The sequence below is a fragment of the Tachyglossus aculeatus genome, chromosome 2, assembly GCF_015852505.1.
Source record: "Tachyglossus aculeatus isolate mTacAcu1 chromosome 2, mTacAcu1.pri, whole genome shotgun sequence".
Classification (NCBI taxonomy): Eukaryota; Metazoa; Chordata; class Mammalia; order Monotremata; family Tachyglossidae; genus Tachyglossus; species Tachyglossus aculeatus.
Window position 1 is genome coordinate 106887208 of NC_052067.1, and position 14541 is coordinate 106901748.

The window sequence follows — 14541 nt, forward strand, 5'->3', positions numbered from 1 at the left end:
AATCATGTCTGCTAGTTGTATTTTACTCTCCTAAGAACTAAATACAGTATTCTCCAAATAGAAGGTGTTCAGTAAATGTGATTGATTGCTGAAACATCGACAGTGAACTTCCTTGTAGTCCTCTTTGTTTTCTCTGCATTGAAAATGTTGTGCTCTGCCCTTCTGCCCTGGGAGTGGCTCTGGAAGCCTTAGGCATGAAAGGGAAGAAGGCTGGTAATTTTCACCTGGAATGCCTTCTCTTCCACCTTCATTCCCTGAAGGCAGCAAGGAAAGAATCATGCGGGATTAAAGAAACAGTATGGTCTAGTTGATAAAGCATGGTCCTGGTAGAAGGACCTGGGTTCTAATCCCAGCTCTGTCACTTGTCTGCCACGTGCCCTTGAGCAAGTCACTTAACTTCCCCGTGCCTCAGTTATCTCATGTATAAAATGGGGATTAAGACTGTGAGCCCCATGCGGGACATGGTCTGTGTCCAACCTGATTACTTTGTGTCTACCCCAGTGCTTAATAGAGTGCCTAGCACATAGTAAGTGCTTAAGAAATACCAAAACAGCAGCAGCAAAAAAAGATTAACTCTGTCAATCACTTGGTCACTGAACATCAGCATAGCCTACTTGAAATTCATTCATTCATTCAATCGTATTTATTGAGCATTACTATGTGAAGAGAACTGTACTAAGCTCTCGGGAAGTACAAATTGGCAACATATAGAGACGGTCCCTACCCAACAGAGGGCTCACAGTCTAGAATGGGGAGACAGACAACAAAACAAAACATTAACAAAATAAACTAAATAGAATAGTAAATATGTACAAGTAAAATAGAGTAATAAATTTGTACAAACATACATACAGGTGCTGTGGGGAGGGGAAGGAGGTAGGGCAGGGGGATGGGGGGAGGAAGGAGGGGGCTCAGTCTGGGAAGGCCTCCTGGAGGAGGTAGGCATAGGGGTCAGAGGACCTGGATTCTAATCTTGGCTTTGCCACTTACCAGCTTTGTAAACTTCGGTAAGTCACTCACCTTCTCTGTGCTCAGTTTCTGATGGTGGCGGTTGTTCCGGATGGCCACAAGTCGCCGGGCGACTAAAGAATTAGTCAGACAGCATGTGACTGCCAAAAGTTTTAATAAAGTTTTATTGGTAAGGCCGAAGACTGAATAGGGGGTAACGCACCCAGCGGGCTCATTTCCTTAAGGGAAAAGGCCCCGAGTGCCCGATACAATGGGCTTATATACTGCTTTTGCTGATCACAGTGATTGGTAGATTCGAAAACAGTGGGGACTGGATTAGTGCAGATTTGGTACAGAGCTGGGCGGTCTACCTCCTTATTGGTTTGGTTCCTGGACCCAAGCAGTGGGCTGTAAGGTCTAAGGCACATACCAGATATGGCAACAGAAACGCGTACATTCAAACAATATCTGCAAACTTTCCATGGTGCATGAGGGGCCCCCATCAGTTTCCTCATCTGTAAAATAGGGATTAAATACCTGTTCTCCTTCTCCCTTTAGACAGTGAACTTTGTGTGGGACAGGGATTGAGTCCTACCTGATTATCTTGCATCTACTCCAGCACTTAGTACAGGGGTTGGCACAAAGTAAATGCTTAAGAAACTCCACTATAATAACACAGTAATTATTAAAGTGGTATATAATTATTATTATTGTTATCCACAAGGTGCTATGCTCAGCAATCAGATATGGGCAGTATTCAGATATGGGCGCCGTATGAACGGTAGACTAATAAGTACAATAGTAATAAAATAAAAACCACTTGAATGCACACTTTCATTTTTCCAAAGCACTTTCACATGAATGATCTTATTTTACCCTCTCAGAATCACTGTACAGATGAAGAAACTAAGAAATTATCAGCTGTGTGACTTTAAGCAAGTCACTTAACTTCTCTGTGCCTCAGTTACCTCATGTGGAAAATGGGGATTAAGACTGTGAGCCCCTTGTAGGACAACCTGATTACCCCGTATCTCCTTCAGCACTTAGAACAGTGCTTGGTACATAGTAAGTGCTTAACAAATACCAAAATTATTATTATTATTATTAAATTAAGTGATTGAGAAGAAGTGTGGTTTAATGGAAAGAGCACAGGCTTGGGAGTCAGAGGTGGTGAGTTCTAATTCTGGCTCCGCCACTTGTCAGCTGTGTGACTTTGGTTAAGACACCTCATCTGTACCTCATCTATAAAATGGGGATTAATAATAATAATATTATTATTAATTATAGGATGGTCCCTATCCTACAACGGGCTCACTATCTAGAATGGGGAGACAGACAACAAAACAAAACATGTGGACAGTTGTCAAGTTGTCAGAACAAATAGAATTAAAGCTAAATGCACAAATGATTCCTGTCCTGCTTCATCTATTATAATGTCAGCCAATAGTGGTGTGAAGGCTGCTGTCTCCCCCTCTAAACTCAAGGGATCATGTGTACCAACTCTGTTGTATTGTAATTTGCCAAGCACTTAGTACACTGTTCTGCCCTCAGTAAGCATTCAATGAATACCATTGATTGATTGAGCAATCGACTGTTAGCATTTATTTACCTGCAGTCTCATCTGCCCTCCGGTTCCCATAACACAGCTTCCTCTTTCAGAAATTTATTAATCTTAGCCATGAAGCCCCGGGTGTGGGGCATGTGGCAAAAAGTGTGATGATGATTATGGTATGCGTTAAATGTTTACTAGGTGTCAAACACAGTTATAAGCACTGGGTTAGATACAAGGGAATTTGTCTGTTTCTTGTTATATTGTACCGCCCCCCACCCCCCGCCCAAGCTCTGCACACAGAAGGCGCTCAATAAATACGATTGAATTAATGAATGAAGTTAATCAAGTCGGATGCAGTCCCTGTCCCATATGAGACAACTGAGGCACAGAAAAGTGAAGTGACAGGCCCAAGGTCACCAAGCAGGTAACTGGAGGAGCCAGGATTAGAACCTAGGTCCTCTGATTCTCAGGCCCTTGCCCTTTACACTGGGCTATACTATATCTTGGACTGTGCCCTTCTTCAGTCCAGGAAGACCGTGTGCCAACCCCTGCAGGTGGTGATCCTTTGTGAAGGTCTTTGTCTTCTTGAGCCATTTCTGTGGCCTGGGAGCTGGCAGAAGGAAACCATGGTCCCAGAGGCAGGAGGCCACGAGTTGCGTATTTCAACCCAGATCTGAAAATGGGGATTTCCTTCATGTATTTCTTCCCCATCCTGCTCTAGGAGCCAAGGAAAACATGCTCTGGCCTGGTGGTTACCCAATGATAAGCCAAGAACCAATAGGTCTGGAGAGAAAAGGGTTTGCAGTGCTCCAGTGTCCCTTTCCCACACCTCAAAGGGCACTTTTTCCAATCAGTGATCAGCAAACCATAGCTGGAAATCCAAGGCCCGGGAAACCCCAGATGTTACCGGAGAATGAGAGAGAGAAAAAGAGGGAGGGAGATGCATCCCCACAGATGTGTTATTATTATATTTTACTCTCCCAAGCACTTAGTACAGTGCTGTGCACACAGTCAACACTCAATAAATACAATTGAATGAAAGAATTTGAAAACTCTAGATTGTAAGCTCCTTGAGGATAGGAGTGTACCTGCCTACCAACTCTGTTGCACTCTTCCAAGCATTTAGTTCAGCACCCTGCACCCAGTAAGCACTCAAATCGATTGACTGGTTGATCACAGTCTCCTTCCAATCAATCAATCAATCAATCAATCATATTTATTGAGCACTTACTATATACAGAGCACTGTACTAAGCGCTTAGGAAGTACAAGTCGGCAACACATAGAGACAGTCCCTACCCAACAGTGGGCTCACAGTCTAGAATGGGGGAGACAGAGAACAAAACCAAACATACTAACAAAATAAAATAGAATAGCTATGTACAAGTAAGATAAATAAATAAATAGAGTAATAAATATGTACAAACATATATACATATATACAGGTGCTGTGGGGAAGGGAAGGAGGTAAGATGGGGGGATGGAGAGGGGGACGAGGGGGAGAGGAAGGAAGGGGCTCAGTCTGGGAAGGCCTCCTGGAGGAGGTGAGCTCTCAGTAGGGCCTTGAAGGGAGGAAGAGAACTAGCTTGGCGGATGGGCGGAGAGAGGGCATTCCAGGCCCGGGGGATGATGTGGGCCGGGGGTCGATGGCGGGACAGGCGAGAACAAGGCGCAGTGAGGAGATTAGTGGCAGAGGAGTGGAGGGTGTGGACTGGGCTGTAGAAGGAGAGAAGGGAGGTGAGGTAGGAGGGGGCGAGGTGATGGACAGCCTTGAAGTCCAGGGTGAGGAGTTTCTGCCTGATAATACTATGTAAAACACCATTATTCTCCCCAGGGTAATGGAAACAGCAAGACATATGGGGTCACTACCGCTATCCACATTATTCAGAGAAAGGTTGGTCCCTCTCATCTGTGATTCATTGAAGAACTGGGTGTGTTCTGGGGTTTTCTTATCACTTCCCTCACTCACCCCCAGGAAATGATGCTTGCCTTGGTCACCAGAAGGAACCAACTCTTACCTGAACGGCCTATTCTTCCCATTGCAGCTGGCAGATACCTGGCTGCTAGCTCTGCCTTGCTGCCTTCAGGCTAAAAGGAAATTACGCTGAAACATAGTCACTGCTGCCACTTTCCTCTTCCTGTCTTCCTTTTTCTCCACACTGACACAAGAGTCTTTGAAGACTGGGAAAAGCTTGCGTGAGCTTGGAGGCCGTTGGAAGGACTAGAGAAGGCTAATATTGGGGGGGTGGCGGGTACAGGGAAAAGGGAATAGGGCATACAATAAATGGTATTTATTGAGCTCATACTGTGTAGAAAGCACAGAAAGGCCAATTGTCCATGGCCACCCAGGTACAATGACGTTCAAAGTGGCACCCCCTAGAATATGATGTCCCTGCTGGGTCAGGTCTGGAGGATCAGTGCAACAGTCACTCTCCACCGTTCAGAACAACCTCAGCCTAAGCCTGGAACTGACAGTCTAGAAGCAGTGGAAAGAGCATGGGTCTTGGAGTGAGAGGTCCAGGGGCCTAATCCCGACTCTGTCACTTACCAGCTAGTCATTTTGGGCAAGTTGCTTAACTTCTCCGGGCCTCAGTTTCCTCATCTGAGAAATGGGGATTCAATACTTAAATTCTCCCTCCTATTACAGGAGGGAGTGAGTCACATGTGGAACAGGAACTGTGTCCAACCTGATTATCCTGCATCCACCCCAGTGTTTACCACAGTTCTTGGCACATAGAAGCAGCACGGCCCTGGGAGTCAGAAGGTCATGGGTTCTAATCCTGACTCTCCCTGTGCGATCTTGGGCACGCCATTTAACTTCTACAGAGAAGGCACAGGCCTCAATTACCTCATCTGTAAAGTGGAGATGAAGACTGTGAGCCCCATGTGGGACAACCTGATCACCTTGTATCTACCCAGCACTTAGAACAGTGCTTGGCACATAGTAAGTGCTTAACAGATACCATTATTATTATCATCATCTTTATTATTGTAGTAAGCACTTGATAAACATTATTATTCTGTTATGATTATTATTTTCATAATCATCATTATTATACGCTTCAGGCCACCAACATTTCTACCCAAGACTTTGTGTCTGTGTGGTGGGGGCAAGAAGAGAATTGTGGCCATTACCTCTGACCTGGGCTCCACTTGATTCTAGGTGTAGTCTAAGGCACAATCCATGAAAATTCAAACATAAATTAGGCAGAGGAAAGAAAGAGCTCTGCAAGATTGTAAATTCCTTAAGGATTAAGTCTACTTTACTGTATTCTCCCAAGTGCTTATTACAGTGCTCTGAAAAGACTGTGCATTCAGTAAAGTGTTGTTGTTGTCTTATGGTATCTAGTCATCTCCAACCCATAGCGATTCCAGGGACACATCTCTCCCAGAACACCCTACCTCCATCTGCAATCATTCTGGCAGTGTATCCATAGAGTTTTCTTGGTAAAAATACAGAAGAGCTTTACCATTGCCTCCTTCCGCGCAGAGAAGCAGCACGGCTCAGTGGAAAGAGCACGGACTTTGGAGTCAGAGGTCATGGGTTCAAACCCTGGCTCCACCAATTGTCAGCTGTGTGACTTCGGGCAAGTCACTTAACTTCTCTGTGCTTTAGTTATCTCAACTGTAAAATGGGGATTATGTCTGTGAGCCCCCCATGGGACAACCTGATCACCTTGTATGTGCCCCAGCGCTTAGAACAGTGCTTTGCACATAGTAAGCACTTAATAAATGTCATCATTATTATTATTATTAAAACTCAGTCTCCACCATTGACTTTCTCCCATGCTGCTACTGCCCAGCACAGGTGCATTTTGACTTGTAACATTCATTCATTCAATCGTGTTTACTAAGCACTTACTGTATGCAGAGCACTGTACTAAATGGTTAGAAAGTACAATTCGGCAAGAGATAATTCCTACCCAACAATGGGCTCACAGTCTAGAAGCGGGGAGACAGCGAACAAAACAAAACAAGTAGACAGCCATCTACAGCATCAATATAAATAAACAGAATTATAGATATATTCACATCATTAATAAAATAGAATAATAAATATGTACTTATAGACACAAGTGCTGTGGGGTGGAGAGGGAGGTAGAGCAGAAGGAGGGAGCAGGGGATTGCCTTCCACTCATGAGCCACTGCCCAAGCTTGGAATGGATATGCTTCTGCTTGACTCTCCCTCCCATAGTCAAGACTGGTAGAGTACTGGAAACTCTCCAGGTGTGACCCTGAGAGGGGATTCAATAAATTAATGATAATAATAATAATAATTGTGGTATTTGTTAAGCAATTACTATTTGCCAGGCCTTGTACTAAACTCTGGGATTCACAAAAGCAGCATGGCATAGTGGAAAGACATGGGCCTGGGAGTGAGGTCACGGGACTTCTAGACAGTCTAGAAGGTCCTCTAGAAGGTCTTCTAGAGTGTGAGCCTGTTGTCGGGTAGGGACCGTCTCTATATGTTGCCGACTTGTACTTCCCAATCGCTTAGTACTGTGTTCTGCACATAGTAAGCACTCAATAAACATCACTGATCAATTGCCGTGAATTATACAACTTGTGTCTGCTGTCTCTTCTACTAGAGGCCCATGAGTTCTGTTTCTATTGCCTATTCCCAAGTGCAACTTTAGTAAGTATTTGTGTGTGTCGTGTGTGTGTGTGTGTGTACGTGTGTGTTTGTATGTGTGTGTGTGTGTGTGTGTGTGTGTGTGTGTGTGTGTGCACCTGTAGTTACTGCAGCCTCATGCTAGAAGTGGTTCTGAATCCAGAGACCTGAAGATGAATGTGTTTTGGATGCTCAGAGTATCAGTATGGTGACCCAATTCTGATTTATTTGTACATATTTATTCTATTTATTTTATTTTGTTAGTATGTTTTGTTTTGCTGTCTCCCCCTTCAAGACTGTGAGCCCACTGTTGGGTAGGGACTGTCTCTATATGCTGCCAAATTGTACTTCCCAAGTGCTTAGTACAGTGCTCTGCACACAGTAAGCGCTCAATAAATACGATTGAATGAATGAATGAATGAACCCACTCCCTTGTTCAAGTTATAACCAGAGTCTGAGCAGAGTAACCAGGGCATTAACCTCCTCCTCGAGATGAGTACCATCGTACTAATGGTTCCCAATTTGAAATTTGCTTACAGGGGGAGCTGGGCAGGAAATACCAGAGCATTTAGGTCAGTGAAGTGAGTGGGGAGTGGAGGAATGGAAGGGAGAAGGATGTCACTAATAGTTCACACAAAGAGAGCATTTCTCCCTAAATTACTTTAGGAACCTATCAAGAAGAATATATTGAGTAGGTCCCTTCTCCTCAACACGCTATCCAACCGTGGCTTCACAGACTCTGTCCTTTCCTGTTTCTCCTCTTATCTCTCCAGCTGTTCATTCTCAGTCTCTTTTGCAGTCTCCTCCTCCCCCTCCCATCCCCTTACTGTAGGGGTTCCTCAAGGATCAGTCCTTGGTCCCCTTCTGTTCTCTATCTACACTCACTCCCTTGGTGAACTCATTTGCTCCCACGGCTTCAACTATCATCTCTACGCTGATGACACCCAAATCTACATCTCTGCCCCTGCTCTCTCTCCCTCCCTTCAGGCTCGCATCTCCTCCTGCCTTCAGGACATCTCCATCTGGATGTCTACCTTCCATCTAAAATTCAACATGTCCAAGACTGAACTCCTTGTCTTCCCTCCCAAACCCTGCCCTCTCCCTGACTTTCCCATCACTGTTGACAGCACTACCATCCTTCCTGTCTCACAAGCCCACAACCTTGGTGTTATCCTCGACTCCGCTCTCTCATTCACCCCTCACATCCAACCTGTCACCAAAATCTGCCGGTCTCCGCTCTGCAACATTGCCAAGATCCACCCTTTCCTCTCCATCCAAACCGCTACCCTGCTCATTCAAGCTCTCATCCTATCCCATCTGGATTACTGCATCAGCCTCCTCTCCGATCTCCCATCCTCCTGTCTCTCCCCACTTCAATCCATACTTCATGCCGCTGCCCAGATCGTCTTTGTGCAGAAACGCTCTGGGCATGTTACTACCCTCCTCAAAAATCTCCAGTGGCTACCAATCAACCTACGCATCAGGCAAAAACTCCTCACCCTGGGCTTCAAGGCTCTCCATTACCTCGCCCCCTCCTACCTCACCTCCCTTCTCTCCTTCTACAGCCCACCCTGCACCCTCTGCTCCTCTGCTGCTAATCTCCTCACTGTGCCTCATTCTCACCTGTCCCGCCATCAACCCCTGGCCCACGTCATCCCCCTGGCCTGGAATGCGCTCCCTCCGCAAATCCGCCAAGCTAGCTCTCTTCCTCCCTTCAAAGCCCTACTGAGAGCTCACCTCCTCCAGGAGACCTTCCCAGACTGAGCCCTCTCCTTCCTCTCCCCCTCCCCATCCCCTCCGCCTTACCTCCTTCCCCTCCCCACAGCACCTGTATATATGTATATATGTTTGTACATATTTATTACTCTATTTCTTTATTTATTTTACTTGTGCATATTTAGTCTATTTATTTTATTTTGTTAATATGTTTTGTTTTGTTGTCTGTCTCCCCCTTCTAGACTGTGAGCCCACTGTTGGGTAGGGACCGTCTCTATATGTTGCCAACTTGTACTTCCCAAGCGCTTAGTACAGTGCTCTGCATACAGTAAGCACTCAACAAATGCGATTGAATGAATATGAGAAACTGAAAACATTCTCCAGAAAAAAAAAGCTCAATTCTCATACATTCACCAAGAGCTCAAACCTGGTAATCTATTTATGAACTCTATTATTTTATACTTACCCATCTTCCCCTACTCTTGATCAGTGTTTTTTATTGAGCTCTTACTTTCTGCAGACACCATTATAAGTGCTTGATATTAGTTGCATCTATTTTTCCTCATGACCATAAACTACCGAACTCTCCCATTAGTTAGATTGTAGATTCCTTAAGGACAGGCATCTTGTCTTACTTAAGTCAGTTTTACTCTTCTAAGCACTCATGTGTCAATACATCTATTGATTGATTAACTGCCATCCGTGTTGACCTCCATCAATGTTCTCCAGCACTGATGAGACAATAATTATGTGATTTAGTGAGAAGAGCCAGAATCTTACAGACAGGAGGCCTGGGTGCTAAACCAAGCTCTCCCTTTTGCCTGTGAGAATTTAGACAAGTCACTTACCCTCCTTTAACCACAATTTTCCCATCGGTAAAATGGGGAAAATACCTCTGCCTCTCTTTACCGTACAGGAATGTTGTGAAATAAATAAATACAATGATTGCTTCAGATATAAGGAAAGGAAAGAATGCCAGGAAGATGTCAGTCCTGTAGACGGCAAGTTCATTATGGGCAGGTAACATGTCTGCTAATTCTGTTGTATTGTACTCTCCCAAGCACTTAGAACAGCGTTCTGCACATAGTAGGTGCTCACTAAATAAATAAAATTGAATATTGATGTCTTCATTCATTCATTCATTCAATTGTATTTATTGAGCACTTACTTTGTGCAGGGCAGTGTACTAAGCGCTTGGAAAGTACAATTCGGCAACAAATAGAGACAATCCCTACCCAGCGGGCTCACAGTCTAGAAGGGGGAGAGAGAAAACAAAACAAAACAAAGCAAGTGGACAGGCATCAACTGCATCAATGTAAATCAATGTAATTATAGATATATACACATCATCAATAAAATAAGTGGAATAATAAATATGTATATATATACACAAGTGCTGTAGGGTGGGGGAGTAGAGCAAAGGGAGCGAGTCAGGATGATGGGGAGGGGAGGGAGAGCAGAGGAAGAGGAGGGACTTAGTCTGGGAAGGCCTCGTGGAGGAGGTAAACTGTCAGTAGGGCTTTGAAGGGGGGAAAGGTGCAAGTTTGGTGGATATAAGGAGGGAGGGCATTCCAGGCCAGAGGTAGGATGAGGGCCAGGGGTCAACAGCAGGACAGGAAAGAACGAGGCACAGTGAGGAGGTTAGCAGCAAAGGAGTGGAGTGTGTGGGCTGGGATGTAGAAAGAGAGAAGGGAGGTGAGGTAGGAGGGAGTAAGGTAATAAAGAGCTTTGAAGCCAGTAGTGAGGAGTTTTTGCTTGATTCGAAGGTTGATAGGCAACCACTGGAGATTTTTGAGGAGGGGGGTGGCATTCCCAGAGCGTTTCTGTAGAAAGATAATCGGGCAGCAGAGTAAGAGGCAAATTCCAGAGATTCTGTGGAGATAATCCTGTTGTGGGCAGGGAATATGTTTACCAACTCTCTCTGCTATATTGTACTCTCCCAGATGCTTAGTAAAGTGATCTACACACAATTAACACTCAATAAATACCATTGATGGATCGAATTGACATGGTTTAGTGACCGACTGATATGCGGGTTGAAGAAGACAAATGAGTCGAGAATAATGTCAAGGTTGCAGGCTTGCGAGACTGGAAGGATGGTGGTGTGGTTTACAACACTTCTCCTGGCCTCCCCACAGCTCACCCTCTCCTGTAGGGAAGGATCCTGTTCTGGGAACTGACCCACCAACCTCTGGTTGTAAGGCAGGAGACATAAGCCTGATTAGCTACCTCTTTCTGCATCTATAAGCTCTCTACAGCAGAAGAGATGAAAAAGAGTAACTCAATTTTCCTATAAAAGCATGGATTGTGGCATAACCTCCATTAAGGAAAACTCACCTGTTAGTATAAACCTGTTCAGAGGCCATGCACACGAACACAAACCATTTCATCAGACCCCACGGCACACGGAATGGGCTCATAACAATAATAATAATGATAATTGTGGTATTTGTTAAATGCTTACTATGTGCCAGGCACTGTACTGAGTGCTTGTTGGGGGCCGGGGGTGGTGGTGGTGGTGGGGAGATACAAGCAAATAGGGTTGGAAACAGTCCCTGTCCCATGTAGGGCACACAGTCTCAATCCCCATTTTACAGATGAGGTAACTGAGGCCCAGAGAAGTAAGTGACACCTAAGGCTGCACAGCAGCAACTGGTGGAGCCAGAATTAGAACCCATGCTCTAGCTACTTTGCCACGCTCACGTTGTCTGATGAACTTTCCCAAATGCCCCAACAATGTTCTAAGCAAAACATGATGTTCCAGGATGGCAATGATCACACCAGGGTTAAGAGAGACAGAGGTCACAGTGCCAGAGGTCTGAACTGGGGCAACCCCTCTAGAGCTACACACAAGAAAAAGAGTCACCAACTGCCCCAACCCCCCACCCCCCACCAAGCACACACCCCTCTACCTGTCTGAGGGGAATGAGGAGGGTCCTAGGACTGCGCCAGAGGGAAGGTACCCTTCAGCATGGATTAGTGGAAAGAGCACAGGCTTGGGAGTCAGAGGATTTGGGTTCTATAATCCCTGCACCTCAGTTACCTCATCTGTAAAATGGGGATTAAGACTATGAGCTCAACGTGGGACAACCCAATTACCTTGTATTTACCCCAGCACTTAGAACAGTGCTTGGCACATAGTAAGCACTTAACAAATACCATAATTTACCCTGAGCCCTCCAGCCCTTTCCCCAATAAACACACCTCTGACCACACCAGAGAGAAGGGCCACCCACTGCCCCAATGCCCACTCAGGAAGCCAGAGTCCTCGGATCACCCCTCGGATCGCCCTCTGCACATGGGGACCTGTGCAAAGGGGAGCATCTCCCAACCCCACCCTCCAGAGGCCTGGCACTACCCAGAGGAAGGAGATAATAATAATAATAATAATGATAGTGGCATTTACTAAGTGCTTACTATGTGCAAAGCACTGTTCTAAGCGTTGGGGAGGTTACAAGGTGATCAGGTTGTCCCACGGGGGGCTTCACGGTCTTAATCCCCATTTTACAGATGAGGTAACTGAGGCACAGAGAAGTTAAGTGACTTGCCCCAAAGTCACACAGCTGACAATTGGCAGAGCTGGGATTTGAACCCATGACTTCTGACTCCAAAACCCGTGCTCTTTCCACTGAGCCACGCTGCTACTCTGGAGATCCCGGACCCCCTCGCACCGGGAGCCTAGTACTGCAGCGAGGGAGGGGACCCCGGCATCCTCATCCCCTCCCCCCCCCCCCGCCCCCCCTCCATTCATACACCAAGGATTGGGTGCTGCACGAGGAAGGAATCACCAACTCTCCTCTCCTTAACCTTCTCACTGTATCTCATTCTCACCTATCCCGCCGTCGACCCCTGGCCCATGTCCTACCCCTGGCTTGGAATGCCCTCCCTCTTCAAATCTGCCAATCACACTTCCCCCCTTCAAAGCCCTACTGAAGGCTCACCTCCTCCAGGAGGCCTTCCCAGACTAAGCCCTCCTTTTCCTCTGCTCCCCCTCCCCTCCCCATTGCCCCGACTTGCTCCCTTTGCTCTACCCCCCTTCCCCCTATAACAGCACTTTGGTAAATATGTACATATCTATGATTCTATTTATTTGTATTAATGATGTGTATGTATATATTATATATTACATATATCAAATTCTATTTTATAATGATGCTATTGATGTCTGTTCACTTGTTTTGATACCTGTCTCCCCCCTTCTAGACTGTGAGCTCATTGTGGGCAGGTATTGTCTCTATTGCTGAATTGTACTTTTCAAGCACTTAGTACATTGCTCTGCACACAGTAAGCACTCAATAAAATCTCCTCTCCACCCTCACCCCTCCAACCCCCAAACCAAGAAACAGGAAGGTGATTCACTAAGGAGATAGCAAAGCGTTAACATTCACCCTTTCTAAACTATCTTGCTAGCAATAGCGCTCATAGCACATTCCTTGGGGACAGCCTATTTGACTCGTTAATCTGTTCATCCTTTACACAGTATACCTAATGAGAGAAGCCGGATTGGTTGAAGACACGGAGAGTAAAGATTGGAAGAAGGAATATAAACAACCTTCATTATGCTGATGATACAACACTACTAGCAGAAAGTGAAAAATATTTGAAAGGCTTATAATTAAAAGTTAAGAAAGAGAGGAAAAAAGGTGGGCCTACATTTGAATGTCAAGAAAGCAAAGATCATGACAACTGGAAGTTTTAACACATTTGTAGTGGATGGACAGAAGATTAAAATAGTTGACCATTTTTCTCTCCTGGGATTGATAATCAATAGTAAATGAATGAGTAGCCAAGAAATACGCCAAGATTAATGTTAGGAAGACTTGCTTTGAAGTGCCTGAAAAAAGTAATGAAATTTGCTGATGTAACAATTGTCACAAGAATGCAAATTGTCAACTCTATGGTGTTTCCATTGATGATGTATGGATCTGAAAGCTGGACAGTGAAAAAACAGGATAGAAAGAACATTGATTCTTTTGAAATGTGATGCTGGAGAAGGCTTTTGTGAATACCATAGACTGCCTGAAAAACAAACAAATGGATTGCCAAATTGTACTTTCCAAGCGGTTAATACAGTGCTCTGCACACAGTAAGTTCTCAATAAATACGACTGAATGAATGAACTGTAGAGCAAATTAAACCAAAGTGGTCTTTGGAAGGCCAAATAACTCGACTTGGATTAGCATATTTTGGACATATAATAAGGAGAACTAATTCTCTGGAGAAGACACTAATGTTAGGAAAAGTCCGGGGAAAATGTGGAAGAGGCAGACAGGCAGCTAGATGGGTAGAAACCATAACAACAATAATGGAAAAAACGTTAGAAAGGTTGTGGATTATGGCAGAGGACGTTCTGGAGAAAGTATATCCATGGAGTTGCTATGAATTGGAAATGACTCGATGGCACTTAATAATAATAATTAATAATAATAATGATGATGACATTAGTTAAGCACTTATCATGTGCGAAGCACCTTTCTAAGCACTAGGGTAGATACAAGTTGATCAGGTTGTCCCACGTGGGGCTCACAGTCTTCATCCCCATTTTATAGATGAGGGAACTGAGGCACAGAGAAGTTAAGTGACTTGCTCAAAGTCACACAGCTGACAAACGGCAGAGTCAGGATTAGAATCCATGACCTCTGACTCTCAAACCCATGCTCTTTACACTAAGCCATGCTGTTGTTGCTCAGAATTTGTGGATTTCCCCCAGCTGG